The sequence below is a fragment of the Rhopalosiphum maidis genome, chromosome 1 (assembly GCF_003676215.2).
Source record: "Rhopalosiphum maidis isolate BTI-1 chromosome 1, ASM367621v3, whole genome shotgun sequence".
Taxonomy (NCBI): domain Eukaryota; kingdom Metazoa; phylum Arthropoda; class Insecta; order Hemiptera; family Aphididae; genus Rhopalosiphum; species Rhopalosiphum maidis.
The window spans coordinates 62,170,338-62,188,166 of NC_040877.1; the positions used below are offsets into that span (position 1 = coordinate 62,170,338).

General features: G+C 26.0%; 1 protein-coding gene across 3 annotated transcripts in view; it reads left to right on the forward strand.

The window, feature by feature from the left end:
• LOC113554176 overlaps positions 1-17,829 on the forward strand; it is a 98,604-nt gene that overhangs the window by 55,855 nt on the left and 24,920 nt on the right. The window contains exon 3 of one of the 3 annotated variants that reach the window (XR_003405237.1): positions 11,611-11,756. The exons of the other annotated variants lie outside the window; for them this stretch is intronic. The gene's annotated coding sequence lies outside the window, so the exon portion shown is untranslated. The remainder of the gene's footprint in view (positions 1-11,610; positions 11,757-17,829) is intronic. 3 annotated transcript variants of the gene reach the window in all.

Below are 17,829 nucleotides of genomic sequence, written 5' to 3' on the forward strand. Positions count from 1 at the left end.
AAAGATTGTAAAAGAAATTGATATAATTTTTCCTTTCAATATTACGTTATTCATAATATTTAGTATTATACTTTTTATTTATTAGATAATGTAAACTATTTTAATAGATTTTTTGTTGATTTAAATTATTTTGTTTTAATTAACTATAATATTATAATTTATTTAATTTATTTTATTTTTTTTTTATTTATTAATTATTATTTTATATTAATGTTGAGTAATGTAGGTATTATATTATATTTTTTTCTAAATTGAATAAAATAAATAGAATATTTTTTTTTTTAATATTATTGAATGATTTAATAGGTTGCAATAATTTTATTTTATTAAACAACTTTATTATTATTTTTAAATTCAATCAAAAAGTAATTTTCAATAAAAACAAAGTGATAGTAGTTTTAGCTTGCATATTTTTAGATTTATAGGATATACGAAAAAGTTAAAAAGCTTTTGGATGTATGTACCTCTGATGCTTTTTATAGTAGTTCAATATATTTTATAGCCATTATAATTATAAGTTAGTCATGATTAATAAAAGCAATACATCACTACAAAAAAGATTGATTGTTTAATTATAATGTTATGAGGATCAAAATGTTTCAAATTTGTAGTTCCTTACAAAATTATTATTTTACAGTTAATAATTATGTTTATATTATTTTTTTTTTTAATGTTTTTATATGTATAATCATAATATTGTAGCCATTTCATGATATTATAATATAATTGTATTATTTAGTTATTTTCATAATTTATTTACTAAAATTTTCTAAATTTTTAAATATAAATATTTTTTTTCCATAACTATTTTTTAGAATTATATGTAGGTCTAAATAGTGAAGTTTATAATAATATGATTACAATATCAAAAAAAAAAAAAAAAAAAAAAAAATGTTTTTCTTTGATAATCAAACCAAGATGCGTAGATGAATAATTTACATTTTTCCAAACATCTAATTTAAATTATTTTCTGTGCTCGTTTAAGTAGACAGAATTTCACAGTTGACTTATATATGAAATTATTACTAATGATGTAATTTTCTGTAAGTACATATCATTGAAACATAAACAATGATGGGATTTTGTTTTTCTATTGGTTATTACTTAATATTTGGTTCACATTTTTCCGACAGATGATGTAAACATTAATTTTTACTCTGGGTTGTTCACTGTAAAGGTTCAATGTGTATTTTTCTTTTCATATAATAATAAGTCACTATCAAGAGTATATGATTAAAATATTACCTATGTTAATGTCTATAAAAAGCGTACTTATTACATTTTATATAACTGCTGTATATTATACACCACGACAGTCCAAAAATTGATTAAAAGCTAATACATTGTTAAGGTTTTTCTGGATTTGTATGAATTTAGTTCCATATGAAAATATAATAAAATAGAAAACCTCACTATACGTTATGACTGACAGTTTATATATATATATATATTGTTGTTTAATGAATTGATTTGCCAGTTATGATAAAACCATTATTAATAATATTTTGGTATTTTTTTTTTAACTTTATGACGTGTATAATTCGTATAGGTTTTAATACGTCATAATTATATTTAACTTTTATATTATTTTCTTATGAAAGAATATTTGTCATTTACATTTTATTTACGAAATATATTCGATTTGGTGTTTACCATTTAATGTTGACTGTTTATTATTTATTGTATTACAATTCATTGATGATCATTGCCTGTGGTTTAATGTATTTGATAGTAAGTTATGTATTGTTCATTAAAAATAGTTATACTATGATCACCATTTTTTATTGGTAATTTGGTTAGATTTTAGATCATGGATTTTGTTATTTGGATTTATATTAGATTTGAAATATTGTATTGTGCGTTTTATAAATCTAAATGTATGTACCTAATCTATTATTGATTACTAGTACGTTTTAATTTGTCTCGCCATTTTTTAATACAAATAAATTGAATAATTTTTTAAGGTTTATATTTTTAACAAGAATGATTTTCAAGACCTTTAAATGTGAAATTAAATTATTATTGGTAAACAATGAATTTATGAGTTAATGAAATGGTTCTATAGTTTTGTTTGTGTATTTCATGTTTTATTAAGAATATTGTGATAGGTGTTTTTAAATTGCTTATTTTAGGAATGTAGTGTTATTCATTAAATGTATCAACAATTCATCAACGTTATATCTTTATTATGTTACTAGGTGTTTTAATAATGTTCGCTAGTTCTTTGATAGTAAAACAACATATTTCGAAAGTTATAAAAAAAATCGAGCACTTTGTTTATATATTATTATACAGACTGATAAATTGTTATTTGTTTTCAAATATTTTTACAAAAATGTGTATAATTAATTTTATAATATGGTATGCATAATACAAATTAAAACAACAGAATATGACCAAAGAGAAGAATTGATTACTATATATTTAATTGATGTTAAAGTACTTATAGGTAATAAATAATATTATTTACTTAGTTTACTTAAATAGTTATAATGTACAAATACAATAATAATTATTTTTAATTTTAAAAAGAACTTTATTAAAAATTGTAATGCTATAATTAACAAGTCAAAATTAACACCTGAAATATGGAAAGGTATCATAATTTCACAAATACCCTTTAACAGTACAGTATTTTTGATTGAAATTAAAATCATCATATATTAATATAATGTATTGTGTAACCAAATAGGACGACTATGTGAAAACTCTTTTACGAAATGTCTCTCTATTACTGTTTTGAGAACAAATTTGTACATTCATATAAATAAATTAACTGGCGTTATATTCACATCACTATGGTCTATCATTAAAGTCTCGGATTAGTTAGTAATTAAAAAAAATAGCTAATAAATTACTCCAACTATTCAATTATAAGGTATTACAACTTAAAAAAAAATCGTGCATTTGATTTTTTTTTATGTATATTTAAAAGTTTTGACACTGTTAGGAAATATATTACAACATTACAACAATTTGAATCAAATAAGTATATAATTTAAAGATGAAGAAATTTATATCGTTTTAATTATCTGTATCAATCATTTTATACATACATACATATGTATATATATATATTATAATATGAGTATTTATTATATTCATTGACTAAAGTTTGTGCATGGTTTTAGTTTTTAGGAATTCACAAATATTTTATTATAAACTTAAAATTTTTTTTATCATATAGTGTTATAATAGATGGTTCTATTTTTTAGTATAAGGGCATGGAATATATTATATTATCATTATGAAAATAAATTAGGGCGTAAGTTTTGACTTTTTACAACTCTTGTAATTGTTCTTGAATAACGTAATTTATAATATTATATGCATTTTCACATTTCACTATAAATATATTTAAATAGATATTAGCAGTTGTATTATGCAATTGTTACAAATTAAAATAACTCATATCATTTGTTTTCTATTATATATTACCATACAAAAGTAAATTTTACATGTTAAAAACTATAGATAAAAAAAAATAACATAGTTATTTAAAAAAATAAAATATAAATTTAACACTTAATAATTTTATATGTTGTAAAGCAACAAAAAATATATTATTTTAAATAAATGTGGTAGCTAAATATTATGCATTTATTACGACATGCTTGATAAAATTAAAAATATAAAAATAATAGGTATACCTAACGATTTGGCACAACTCTTCCACTGAGACAACCATAAGGTATTTAATAACAATATAGTAAAATGTTAACATGTTTCATGTAGGTAACATGTAGCTATAAAATGTCAAGCATTGAAATGTAAATTGAATAAAACCCCATAATACAAAAACATCTATTACGTGTTTTAGAATTACGACATTCCTTATGACTTCGTGCCATACAAATTAGAAATTATTAAGATTGAATCTAAAGTTACGTCAAAATAACCATAACAACATAATAATACTGATACTACTTAGTGTGTATTGTATGAAGTAAATTTGTTTTTATGTCAGTATAAATATTTAATTTTAGGTATATAGTATTCAGCATAAATGAGAGTATACGAGATACTTATATTTTATAGTTAATATTATTTAATTATTTTTATTAGTATACATAAAGTATAGATAATTAAAATTTTAACTTACATATTGCAAGTGTTAAAAAAAAAATGACCAGTATTTATTTATTCATTCGATAAAATAATACATTATGTACTCCATAATGATTACGTGAACATTCATAATAAATTGATTAGGTATAGTTGTATAGGTTCATTAAAAATTGTAATTATTGATACGAATAAATATAACTAACTATTTATTGTGATAACAGTTTGATTTTGAATTTAATAAATTTTATTTAATTATAAAAATATAATCCCGAAGGCAGTATAATTGCTACAAATAAAATTAGAAAAATTGAAAATTAATTATGAAGTAACAACTAACAATAGTATTTACTGCTTATTCAAAAATAATTAAAATGTGGTAATATTAATATAATTAAATAAAACATGATTTTACGAGCCTTCTTGGGTTTTAATTTTAATTAATGAGAAAGATTATGTAATGACTGATTTTTATAAATTGTCATTGAAAAATATTGGTATTATATGTTTTTTTTTTAATTTTATAAAATAATGATTTTTCTCTCGCTTGACGAAATTCGGTTGAAAAACTGTAATTTATATGCATTTTATTGTTTATAAATATTAAGCTAACGACTGATGCGCAATAATTCCATCGCCATTGTCGTATTTATTATGCTCTTGACTGTAATTTTTACTGTATTCCTAGATATCCTTTAACAACTTTGGCATATATCTTTCTCGTTATAAAAAAATTAAAATAATAATAATCATGAGTTTTTATTTATCTCCGTATCTACCTACACTTCAGTATGTCTGAGTTTATAAATCTTGGTAAATATTATTCTCGATTTTTTTTCATATTGTAGGTTAAGCATAATAAGAGACGCTTTGGCTAACTGTATTCTAAAATATAACGAATTCATACTAGCAATTTTAAACAGTGATCAATTATCAGTTTTATTGTCTAATTATTCGTTTAAATTTTAAAATTATTTATAATATCATCACCTTATTATAATTCTACATAGCGTGATTTATTACAATTTATTAAATACTTTGTATTGATCCAATTTAGTTACCCAACCATTAATAGGGAATTTATAAAGTTTAATTAAACCCAAATTATTAAGTACTATTCATGAATATTGATTACAATTTGGTTGACAATAATATTATCTTCTTAGAATGTAAAAAATGTAAATTTACAAATTAAAGTTAAGTAACATTTCATACTTAGTTTTACTAAAATGTTTTTTTTTATATATATATTTCCGCTTAAAATTATATTAAAACATGTAACACGAGTAATACTAAAGTAATAAATAATCGACTTTATTTTAATTTATCTTAGTAAATAATATTTGTAAAATGTTTCCAGCCTTTCTCTGTATAGATTATAATATACGTATTATATTCACATAAAATAACATTTTTACTCTACCCAAATTTAAAATGAGTTCTTGGGAGTTTGTTTTGAGTTAAATATTAAACAAATTATACATTTAACAAGGAAAGAAAGAAGAACAGTATCTCTTTGTGTCGACGAACAATTGACCATCGTTAATTTGGTTCCTATTTTAGTACAAAAAAAATACGGTATTCTGAGATTTTATAATGAGAATTTATTCTTTTCCGTACAACCGTTTACAGTTTTCCAACTTATCCTTGAGTCTTCTTATCGTATTTGCACACAACCATTCCAGACGATTTTGGTGAAAAATAAAAATCTGATTGAAATTCTTTACAAAAACCTTATACATAAAAAAAAAAATTAAAGGAATAATCCGAAAAATTCCAGACCATCCCTCCACCAACTGTCCCTTAATACCATACACACACAAACACACCAGTATTCGACCATAGAAAACCGTAAATTAGCATCATCGTTTTGTCATCCGTCGCGTGGTGTTTCTGCATGATTGAAACCCAATGAGAGATGAGGTGTTTGATCCATAACACGAAAAGCGGATATATGGTTCCTGGATATAAGTGAGCGAAGAGATGGTAGGTAGTAGAGTGAAAGGATGCGCTTACGATTGTGTCTTTAATGGAGTCTTCTTTGTTTGCTTTCCACATCATCTATGACCCCTTATAACTACTCTCTTCTTGTCCCAGACAACCATATTCTTACCACCGATGCAACACCCGCCTCGCATCCACCCAAAAACTCAGCCATATCACCCATAGTCCATATTCACCCGGCACATCCGTACACAGTCAATGCGTGCTGTATCCATTGTATCCAACGGAAGATGATTAAGCTACCCCTTTTCCTATTCTATAACCAGATCGTCCCTTTTAGATCGTCAACTGCAGACGTTCGTTAAGGGTCATTAAGGATTATACCGGCGGCGGTAGAATTTCAGAGGTGGCAACGACGGTGGTGTATATAAGCTCACAATCGAGAATTTTGACGGTCGCAATCTCGGCATTCCCGCGAGCGTCCCTCGACTACGGGCCATCATCCAAATCACGACAATGACCCATCCCATCCACCGGTGAGGAGGAAAGTATACAGAGTAAATTATTAATGATGTATCGAATACAATGAAATCGGTGAACATCATTAGACCCTCCCTCTACGCCCATCCTTTTCCCTGACGCCTCCACCGATGAAGGAAATCAGTGTCATCAATACAGACTTAGTGACTAAAAAAAAAACTTAGTGAATCGAGCACATGAGTTATTCGTTTTATTTCATTTAATTCTTTTCCTCTTGTTTTTTTTTTTTTTTTGTTTGTTTATTTGTTAAATGAACTGCCAAATTTATGAAAGCGCAACAGTGTCAATTGGCACACAAAACTAGGGTGTATAATATTTTGTTGAATGGCTAGTTAATTCAATGTTTAAAAACTATCATTTTTGAAACGATATGTTAATTTATCGAATCAAATTATCTTCACAATAATAAATTATATTCATTAGCCTTTTATTATCATTATTTTTGCCTTTGATTGTATTTTAAATAGTGCTGTTTAATCAATTGCATAATTATTCATTTCCGTGTGTCAAATAAATCATAGATTATTTTATATTATTTACGTAAATATTATAAAATATGAATGTTGATTTACCACTAAATTGAATGATTTATTTTGTGTTGTGCAATATAAATTATAGTTTCTATTTATTTGAAATATGTATTCATCACCATCAATAATATCTGTTCTTTGCACGATTTCAAAATATTGATTTAATTTAATATATCTATCATTTGACTAAACATATTTTTGCGTTTGATAGAGTTCCACGGAAATGTAATTAAATCCGTGATCAAAATTATATTCAAATACATTGTGTAAGTCGCATGTTCCAAAATTGAACCATATTTTTAAAATTCTATCACAATTTAATATAAAAGTATGCTCCATATATTTTAATAAATATAATTCATATAATATAAACACATATTTGATCAATATTTGTGTGTGTGTGTGTGTGTGTGTCTGTATGGATTTCCAGAACCTTTAAAATAAGATTGCATATCATTATTACTCATATCATTATATATTTATATTGTACATTTTCTAATAATAAATGGAATTCATGTTGTTGGGTTATGAATATCCCGCTGTCTTTATTTGAACATCCAGAATACTTTATTTAAATTTGTCAACCACATTTTATTGGTTATATTAGATATTTCAATATTTGAAATACTAAGTGTTGTGTGGTAACTGACAGATGACACTAACAGAAATCAAATATATATTTTTTAATCTTTAACTGGGTACGCACTTTATATAATGAAACCTTTAAATCTTTTATACTAAACAAAATGAATATATATATTGAGTTACTGTATAAGGGAATCATTGGTATTAATTCAGATTTTGTAAACAAAGTTTATTTTGGCTTTATTTTTCTACCATTAGCATTACATATATGATGTATAAGATCATTGGATATTGTAATATATAAATACTATTATAGGTATTATTCACAAACATAAACTATGTTTAAGTAAATTCAATTATTTAATTATATAAAAACCTTTAAGTTTAACACGATATATTTATTCATAATAAGTAAAACATTTATCTATTAAATTTATATCTATAATTAAATTGTTTAATGTCTTAACTAACATATACAATTTTTCGTTTCATTTGAGTTACATTGATGTATGATTTATTAACTATTCCTTGTTGCAATGTTCGTTGTATGACGATAATAATTATTGCAATGCACCAATGCATATATATAGATGGGATTAATGGATTATATTCTGCTGAAACGTATATAATTAATAGTTAGGGTTTTGATTTTCTAAACTCTATAATATAAGATGAAAATATTATTTTGATATTTTTGAGCAGAAATGATTATTTTTTCGTTTTTTTTCCTTCTTATCAGTTAATTTTTTTCAGTTGAAAGGTTTTCAGTAATTTATCAACACAAACAAACGGCGCGTGGAGGTAAACACTTTTAGTTACTTAGTTATTTCCAAATTGTGGAATTAAATTCGTTTCTAGATCAAATGAGTAAAAAATAAACATTTATGACTCTGACAATAATATTACGCGTCATATAAATATGGCGTCCGACGAAAAACGATTTTGTGCGGCTGCTGATAGTATGTACCTATGTTTAGTAATATTACGTATGCGTTTATTTAACACGTTTTCCGAACGAAATTAGGTTAGAGGTTAACCATTGTTTCACTTGCGGTCAACCAACGGTTTACATTGTAATATCCTAAACTCATAATATTTGACATATATTATATAATTGTGAAGGCTGGAAAAAGTCTACGTGTGACTATTTAGTGGACCATTATGAACATTGATATGCACACAGTGAAATGTTTAATGTAATTTAACACAGTTCGTCTATTTCATTAAATAAAAATGTGCATAGGGTTTTAGTTTTCTAAAATATATTCCAACGTACAAATTGAGTTCACATTTTTTTATTGATTTTTTTTTTAATTATTTAGTTTTTATAATAACTGAAAATATAATATTTTATTTTATTCTAGTTGTCTGTATTCGATCAAACTTTGACGATAAAATAGGTTTTCTCAGCCACATGTAGTGTAAACACACGTTCATTCTAGAAGTGAAATATAAAAAGAAACAGAAAAACATCGCTAAAAACTACCCTTGGAATTTATATAGATTTTGAATTATTTAAACACGCAATGTCTTTAATATTTTTTTTAATAAACCATGTTTATTTTTTGAATTACATTGTGTACTATTATATTTTAAATATTATTTCAAATACTCTTATAAAATGATCTTTCAAAAATAATATACGTCAAAATAATTGAAATTCCTTGAATACAATATCATTGTTATTCAAACGTCCAAATGAGAAACAAATTTCTCTGTATTTTACTTCTAATGGGATGTGCTATATTATTATTAATGAAATATCTTTCATAAAATTAATAGGTATATAATAATATATAGTCATATGAAATATATTTTGATTTTATCATTCTGTTCTTTTAGTTCTTTGTATATTATTATTTTTTTTTCAAATGCACTTTTTAACAGCAATTGTATTAAATTATACAGTATTAACCAATAATAATACTTAAATCTTTAAAATAAAAGTATTCAGAATATATCGATTTAATGAATAGTATAATAGTAGATACGTTAAATAATAAGATTAATTTCATTGATAATAAAAATGTTTATTTTAAAACGTATTCTGAAATATTTCAAAATATATTATTTAGTATAATTTTATCAAAATCGCTTAAGAAATATTTAAAATAAATCAAAATAAATTTATGAATTTAAAAATTATTTTAATTTATACAATTTATTTTAAATAATTGTATTGTTTTTAATAGGCGTTATATTTTATTCTATAGATTCTAATGTTAAAGTTATTGTTGTTCCCTAAACAATAGGAATGCTTTTTTAAACAATTTAAATCTATTAAAAATATAATCAAAAACATTCAAAACCTAATTTGTATTTTATACCTAACCCCTATATGGTACTTAAAAACTAAATTGTTACAATTATAGTTAAGTACTTAAAATGAAAATTCACAGTACCTATTTATTGTATTTAATATGACTAGTAAATACACTAATGAATGATCACAATTTATATCTCACTAAAATTTAATCAGAACACTGTGCATTTACCAAAACTGATAAAATCAGTGCTTTAGATAAACTATTAACTATTCTAGTCCAATATTATTTACCCTAATGCGGCGCTCAATAGAAATTTGTGAAGTACTGATAATAGTATTGTAATAGGGTTGTCTGTTCAGTCATTAAGATAAATCGCCAAAACATGATTTTCCAAACATATTATATCATTGAATTATGACATATTTGCTAAATGTTTAAAAATATATTTCACACAATTAATGGATAATTTATCTTGTTATTTTATTTTACATAATATTGTGTATTGATCATTATTGAAATTGTTTTAGTTTATATAATTGTGTATGTATAAATAAATATATAGAATATTATAATATGTGCTTGTATATTTTTAGATACATACAAAATATAATAACACTTATGATGATTATTTTAATTTAATTTTTTTAAATTACATTTGTAATTGTATTGAAAAAATATTAAGTATATTGCGTATATTTTAATGGAATTTGATTATAATATAGTGCTATTAAGCACGGGTACAAAAATAATATGCAAGTATTATCCAATATCCATTATATTATATTATCTATAGGCATATTATATGTACATAAAGGTGAAAATTAACTCTTATTTTTAAACACGACCCAAATCATGGCGAACATTTGGGTTTTAAATAATTAATCACGATTAAAGAATAGGAATTATTTTGTTTTAATTCAAAAAAAAAAGATTAAATCTTATATTAATTTGTCACGATAAATCGAATTAGAATTAATGGTGTTTTTTCTTCTTTGTTTTTTTAAATATTCATGGTGCAAAGTTTAATAATTGTTTTTAACTTTCGGAAATTGTGCAGCGTTTGAAAAAAAAATCGTTATAAAAATATATACCTATAGCTGTCAGACTATATTATAATATATACCACACAGCGTTTAGGTAGATCAACTACAATGGTCAATTTATTCGATATACGAATACCTATAGAAGACGTTAACTATAAATACATCCACCTATTAAACAACGATTATCAAATAAAACTTGTGTTTACAGTCTGATTTTTTTTTCTCTTTTATTTACTTTATTGTAATTAGTCTCTGGTGCGTTTTCGTATATTTCTAAAATACAAAAATATAATATCATAGATTGTTTATAGTACAAAAATACAAATGTTATACTACATAATGGTATACAATACAATAACTATATGTATTGAATATAAATGAAATGATTTGATAGCTAACGAAAACTATAGTTTTGTATTATTCAGCTCAATAAGTTAGTTTTTGGTAATCGTTTGAGGGAGATTTTCGTGAAAACATATAATATGTAATTTAACTAAAGTTATTGAAATATAATATATCTATTGTATATTATTTAAATGTATTAACATGTATAAAGTATGTATGGTTTAGCTTGTTTTCATTATTATTACTATTTAAATAATAACATTATTATAATCGAACGGTGTTTTATTCCAGCCTGAAAAATCGATACGTCTTATCCTTTCCGGCCTTTGCCGTGGCGGTCGTGCAGTTGTTCCGGTCAAACGTTTCGTGTCGCAGACCCTACTCCATCCACATATAGTATTATATATACTACATTGTATCCGCGTTTATTTCTGACAGTGAGTTCGATTTATATTCATATGAATTAATTGATTAGTATAGGGTTTTTAAGGTGTATGCATGTATACCTAAATATAAATAAATTGCAAATAACACAATATTTAATAATATTTGTGGAAAATTCTGTGAAAACGAATAAATAAATGTGAAAAAGTGATATAACGTATTATTTGAATTCGTTAATATTAGATTTAACTGCATATTATATTGATGTGAAGTATCTGAATTTCATAATGTGCTTAAAATATTTCTCAAACATAATCGTTCATGAATATATTATATGAAATGTTTATTGTTATTGGAAGTAAAGATTTCTACTTACCTGAAATACAATTTTTTTGTCGTTTTACGCGTTATCATTATTACTAATATAAGAAGAAATTATAAATTCTTCACAAAAATATGAGAATCTTCCAAATTTTGTGTGAAAAAAATGGGAAGAAGAAGATCACGGAATACCGACAATTCCCTACATTTTTGTGATAAAAAACTTAGGATACCCTATATATTTAAGTATTATGTTAGAAGTTAATGCTTAAGGTATGATTTTTGTTTTCACTGTTTTGTTTGGTTTTTTTTTTTATTATTATTAAAAACAAATTCGAGTTTGGCAAACTAAAACAATAGTTTTTGTCCATCTGTTCACGTTGGAATCGTAAACAGCGTCAACTTTTTGAACGAAATATAATTCGTTGCATTCGGTATCACTTGTGTCATCGTTGAAGTATTTGATTTGTCCATACAATCGTATATTATTATAGTGAAATCAGTACTACTGCTGGCCTATATGTAATGATGGCCACTATCCAACGTTAACAAAAATGTAATGTTCTATAATGCATGGTCTCGACGATTTGTGTCAACCAAATTCGTATTAATTCTGTCCGCATAATATATATAATATATACATATATTATATGATATGTTGAATATATTATATAATAATATATAATGTTTGCAAAATTTTGCAAAGCTAATTGTTCTTAAAAATTTAGATTTATAGTGTTTAATAAGTAAAAAAAATATATAGGTAATTAAAGTTAGCATACAATTTGTATTGCATTTGAAAATTGTACATATCTACTTTATGTAATCGATAAATTAAATTTTACCGAAATCAATGTCCTGTATAAAGCACAAAAATAATATTTTTGTCCAACGAGATTGTATTAAATATAATTATGGCTAAAATGAACTTTAAAAAATATGGGTAGTATCGACAAAGTTGTTATGCTGCTTATTTTGAATTAATTATTCGCATTCGATGTGTCGTTTATAATCTGATCGATAGTTAAATTTAATGTATCTACGTCGGCGTGTATATTTTTTTTTCATTAAATTAATGGAAAAAAAATTGTATGATTTTTATTGTACATTTTTAAATAAATTGTACATACATGATAAATCAAGAAATCGTTTCTATAAAAATTTTAATTTATATTTGTGTTTTGTAGATATATATACAACGACTTACGATATTGTTTGTAATATTCTGGATATTTTCGGTTTTGAGTGAAGGGATGAATGTTTTGGTATTATACTTTTACACGATACGACCCGACGAAAATCGGTTTTTCAGCTCATCCTCTTGTGAAACCTTGTCATAGTAGAACTGGTTTCGATTACAAAGAATTGCATGGCAATATGTAAAATCCGTCTTTTTTCTTCCATTTGGGCCGACTATTTAATAATCACTTTTTGAAGCTGGGAAAAATGGTTCATTGGTCAATTTTGAGGGTGTTTTCTAATAAAAAATTTGATTTAGTTTTTTTTTTCTTTGTCGAAGGTCATCAAAATTGAATTTTATTTGTTTTAAATTCAAAAATTAACAACTATAAGGATATAAAATTTCAACTTAATATTTATAGTAACATTTTAATACATGATATATTTAATAAATATTGTGAATATTCAACTTCTTTCAATTTATAAATTATAAAATTTTTGTTTACGAGTAAATATTCTTGTAAATGCGTATTGGTAAGGTCCCTCAAAAGTTATTTTTACAATGATTAAAAATATAAGTATAAACATAAATGTTTAATTTTAATATCTAAACTTGAAAATGTAATACAAGATTCTTCATAAGTTTTTTTTTTTAATTCCAATAAAAAAAAAAGTTAAATAGTTTTGTACATAATTAAATATTATCCTGAATATTGGTAGATAAACCTAAACAGCAAGAATATAAAATATTATCTTTTGTTTTACTTTTATTTTTACTAAAATAGTAATAGAAGTAAATTATAATATATCATTAGAAATAGAAACTGGTACACCATAACCGCTCAGAATATTTATTTATAATATACAATAATTTATAATTAAATTCAAATTTCACAATTACATCACCAACTCTATGACGAATTACACTTGATAGTTGACTCCTACTATTTATCAGATAATTTTCCCTGGTTATTTTAAATGTTATATTATATCTAGATTTGTGTATTATATCTATTTATTATATTACACAATAATGTATGAAGATGATCAAAAAAATAAAATATAGATACTGAACTTCGTGCAAAATTTTTTCTAAACCTTAGAATCTAAAGTCCCAACCTTTTAGCGTCATTGAAAATATCATGCTGCAATATTGTACGTTAATAGATGTTATGTTTTTTTGTTGTTAATGAACATAAACTACCTATACATGTTTATTTATGATTACAATTCGATTTTACTTGTTCGTTCCGCTGTTTATAATTTAGTATTTGTTTATGCACGACTATTGTACGTATACCTTATACCTTTTGATAATCATACGCTTCATTGACTTGAGTTTCAATCCTGTTCAGTAAATGTACACGCCATCACTTGTCTTGTACAGGAACAATAACGATGATGATGATAATGATGATGATGATAATGATGATGATAATAAGAATAATAATCATAATATTAATAATGTAGTAAGTGCTTCATTTTTGTCCACGTTTCAAAAATTATTTAATATTTTAGTTTTTTATTTGCTATCTTGTGTGGTGAATATATGTTTTTGATATTATAATAGAATAATGGATACGTGTGGTTTTTAAAAACCGTTCATCTGAGGACACTTGTTCTAAATCTGCCTAGCCAACATTAAACTTTATAACCTATATACATAGGTCGCGGTGATACGTATATATACATTATAGTACATAATATACAATATACATACTGTTGTATCTACATAAGATTGTCGGGTGCACCACAGTAGCAGTATGTGCGTGGGGTGAGTAAACGCACTTCAAACAATGGGCTGCAACTATAGAGGCGCATTCCTCTCCGCGTCTAGTGCCTTGACAAAATCACGTAGACATTTCGACTCCTATACAGTAGTTATAATAATGTCTGTATACATAACACCGACGGGTTTTATGTTGTATATATATATAAATATAACGTTCGCTGTTTCGCCTTTTATTGTGTATTCCGTCGGCGTAGCCATGTATAGTGGCATTATATAATATACTGGTAGTGGTGTAGTACGTACAGCACGGTTGTTGTGTAGTTGCAGCAGTGGTAGTGAGCGTAGACACGCAGAGCTTGATTTATATAATTTGAGACACCCCAAAACGAAAAAATAAAACCTTCAGGAATTTTTCTAATTTATGTACGAAAATGCGAAACATATGACATATACACTATAAAATAATTGTTACGTATAAATACGTTAAGTTTCATGTAAAAATATTTTGATATTTTCTAATTATAATTATGGCAGCCATATAATACTCCTATCATATCAATGTCGATCGAATTTGTACACAACACATAAAGTAGAAAAATACTTGTATAGCCATCGTAGATTTTACATTTTAAATGTATTTAGTTACAACAAATTAAGCATGTTCATAATATAAAAATATAAAATACAGTAGGTTTAAAATATATCGTTGTAAATATTAGTATTATTAAATGCTAATTGTCTACGTAATAGCGGTTATGGGATTTTTTTTGTCTATGGACTTTTATGAAGTTATAACACAAACATACACACTCATCACAAGTGGATCGTAGAAAATAATATTATTTCTGCATAGGTCATACCGATGCGATTGCTTAATTCAAAAATGTTGTAAGTACATTTTTTGAAAAAAATTATTTTAATTTATAACATGGAAATACTAGGAAATAATTTTATGTTTGTGAATATGTGATAAGTGATATAATACATATTTAAGTCAATAGAGTTTTTACTTTTTATTAACCCATTAAGGACATCATGCTATAATATGATGTAAACTATTTATTTATTACTAAACACGTTTTTAATAACTAACTTATACATTTTTTTTACAACCACGCCAAGTATATCTATAAGTCGTAACGATTATGAGGACGATAGACTTAAGGATATACTAGTCACTTGATTTTGGCACAACACAAGACTTTAGCTTATGATGAAGACGTGTTTGAACAAAAAAACAAAAAAAGTTACGAGTATCAAGTCATTAATTCTGTATAATATAAACGAACCATCGCACCGGTCTGCAATGTATTACCGAGGCCAACGAACTCGCATTAAAATTATGTAGGTTATAAAATAATATTTACATAACCCACTATCTTTGTGTAATAATTATATATCCAATACTAAGTTATAAGTGACATGGCAGAGTAGGCAGGAAAAATTCTGTATACAAATATAATTTCTCCTTCGCCATCGTCGATCCACCGGCACACCACCAGTCACACCTAGATAAATTAATTGAGGGTTGACCGGCGGCGGAATTCTTATACATAGAGATGCGACTTAGCACTGTAGGGGAGGGAGCGGTGGTAGTACGAAGAATTATCGCTTTGTTTTTGCGTGTCATCGCATCGGTAAAGTGAACGTCCATTAAGCGGGTTTAGAGCCCGTTTCACAGCTCCCGTAGGACGATACGGAACCCCGGTGGTGGTGGTGGTGCTTGTAGTATGGGCAAACCGAAGTGAGGGGATATAATTTATTAGTACCTTCTATACAGCCCCTCCTTGCATCTCTACTCCCAGAATCTACCCCCACCCTTGTCTTGGACTAACGGGTGTTTTCTCCCGCCTTAACCGTCTCTATTCCCACCCCTTGCTACCACCGCCAACGACGCTGCGCTGCTACCACACCGTCAAAACCTCTATCTCTCCCGCGCCTTCACCGGTCGTTGTTCCGTTGTAGCATTATCTCCCACGCTCCGGTCTATATAGTCAGCCGATCGAGTGACCGACCGGCGGCTGTTATTCGTGGGATTCCCGTGTATAATACCGTATGTTATTCTAATATTATACTTACCTATATTTGTAAAGAATACACTGTTGTTACGTTTATTATCGTTGTATTCGTCGTGCTATTCGATTTAAAATAATTCGGTTTTCGTAATTGTTTACAGCGTTTTCATATCGATTTTTTCTCCTTATTGTTTGAGTTTTTACACTATAAATGTATTGATATAATGTATATTTAATATTCAATTTAGTCTAATACAAGTTCGTTACATTAAGCTATTAACTACTCTGCACTTATATTGTCGATACGGTCAGCGCGTCATATATTTATGTTATGTAGGTATTGGACAATACGAATACTGCAAACACGTGCGCATGTTCAGTGTAAGGCAATCGTATTGTCCTCCCCGATCTAGGAAATATTTTAAGGATTACGATAAGAACAGTTTCGCAATGTTAACCGTGCGCACGTTGGGTTTGAGATCGGAATATGTATGTATATATTTGTAAGTGTATTATAGATGTACATAAACCCGATGTTTCGCGGTTCGCTGAACAAACGCCGCGAGATTGGTGGTCGTTAGCTGTCTTAAAACCGTTTCGCAAGAGATATATAGACGGCGGAGATGCGTCGTATTTTTTTTGTTTTTTTTTTTTTTTTGTTTTGTAGAAATAAGGTCACTTACATAGTATATCGTGTTTTTTTTCGCTCCATCGCCACGCCGCAGAGAGGACCGAAAGGTTTACGTTTTATGTGCAGACCTTCGGACCTTTCGGAGACAAAGAACATATAAATTGACAACTTTTATGGTGTACAAGTTTATTCAGTAAATGTGGTTTGCCGGTGTTTGCAATCGATTGTTTTTTGATTTAGAAAAGCGC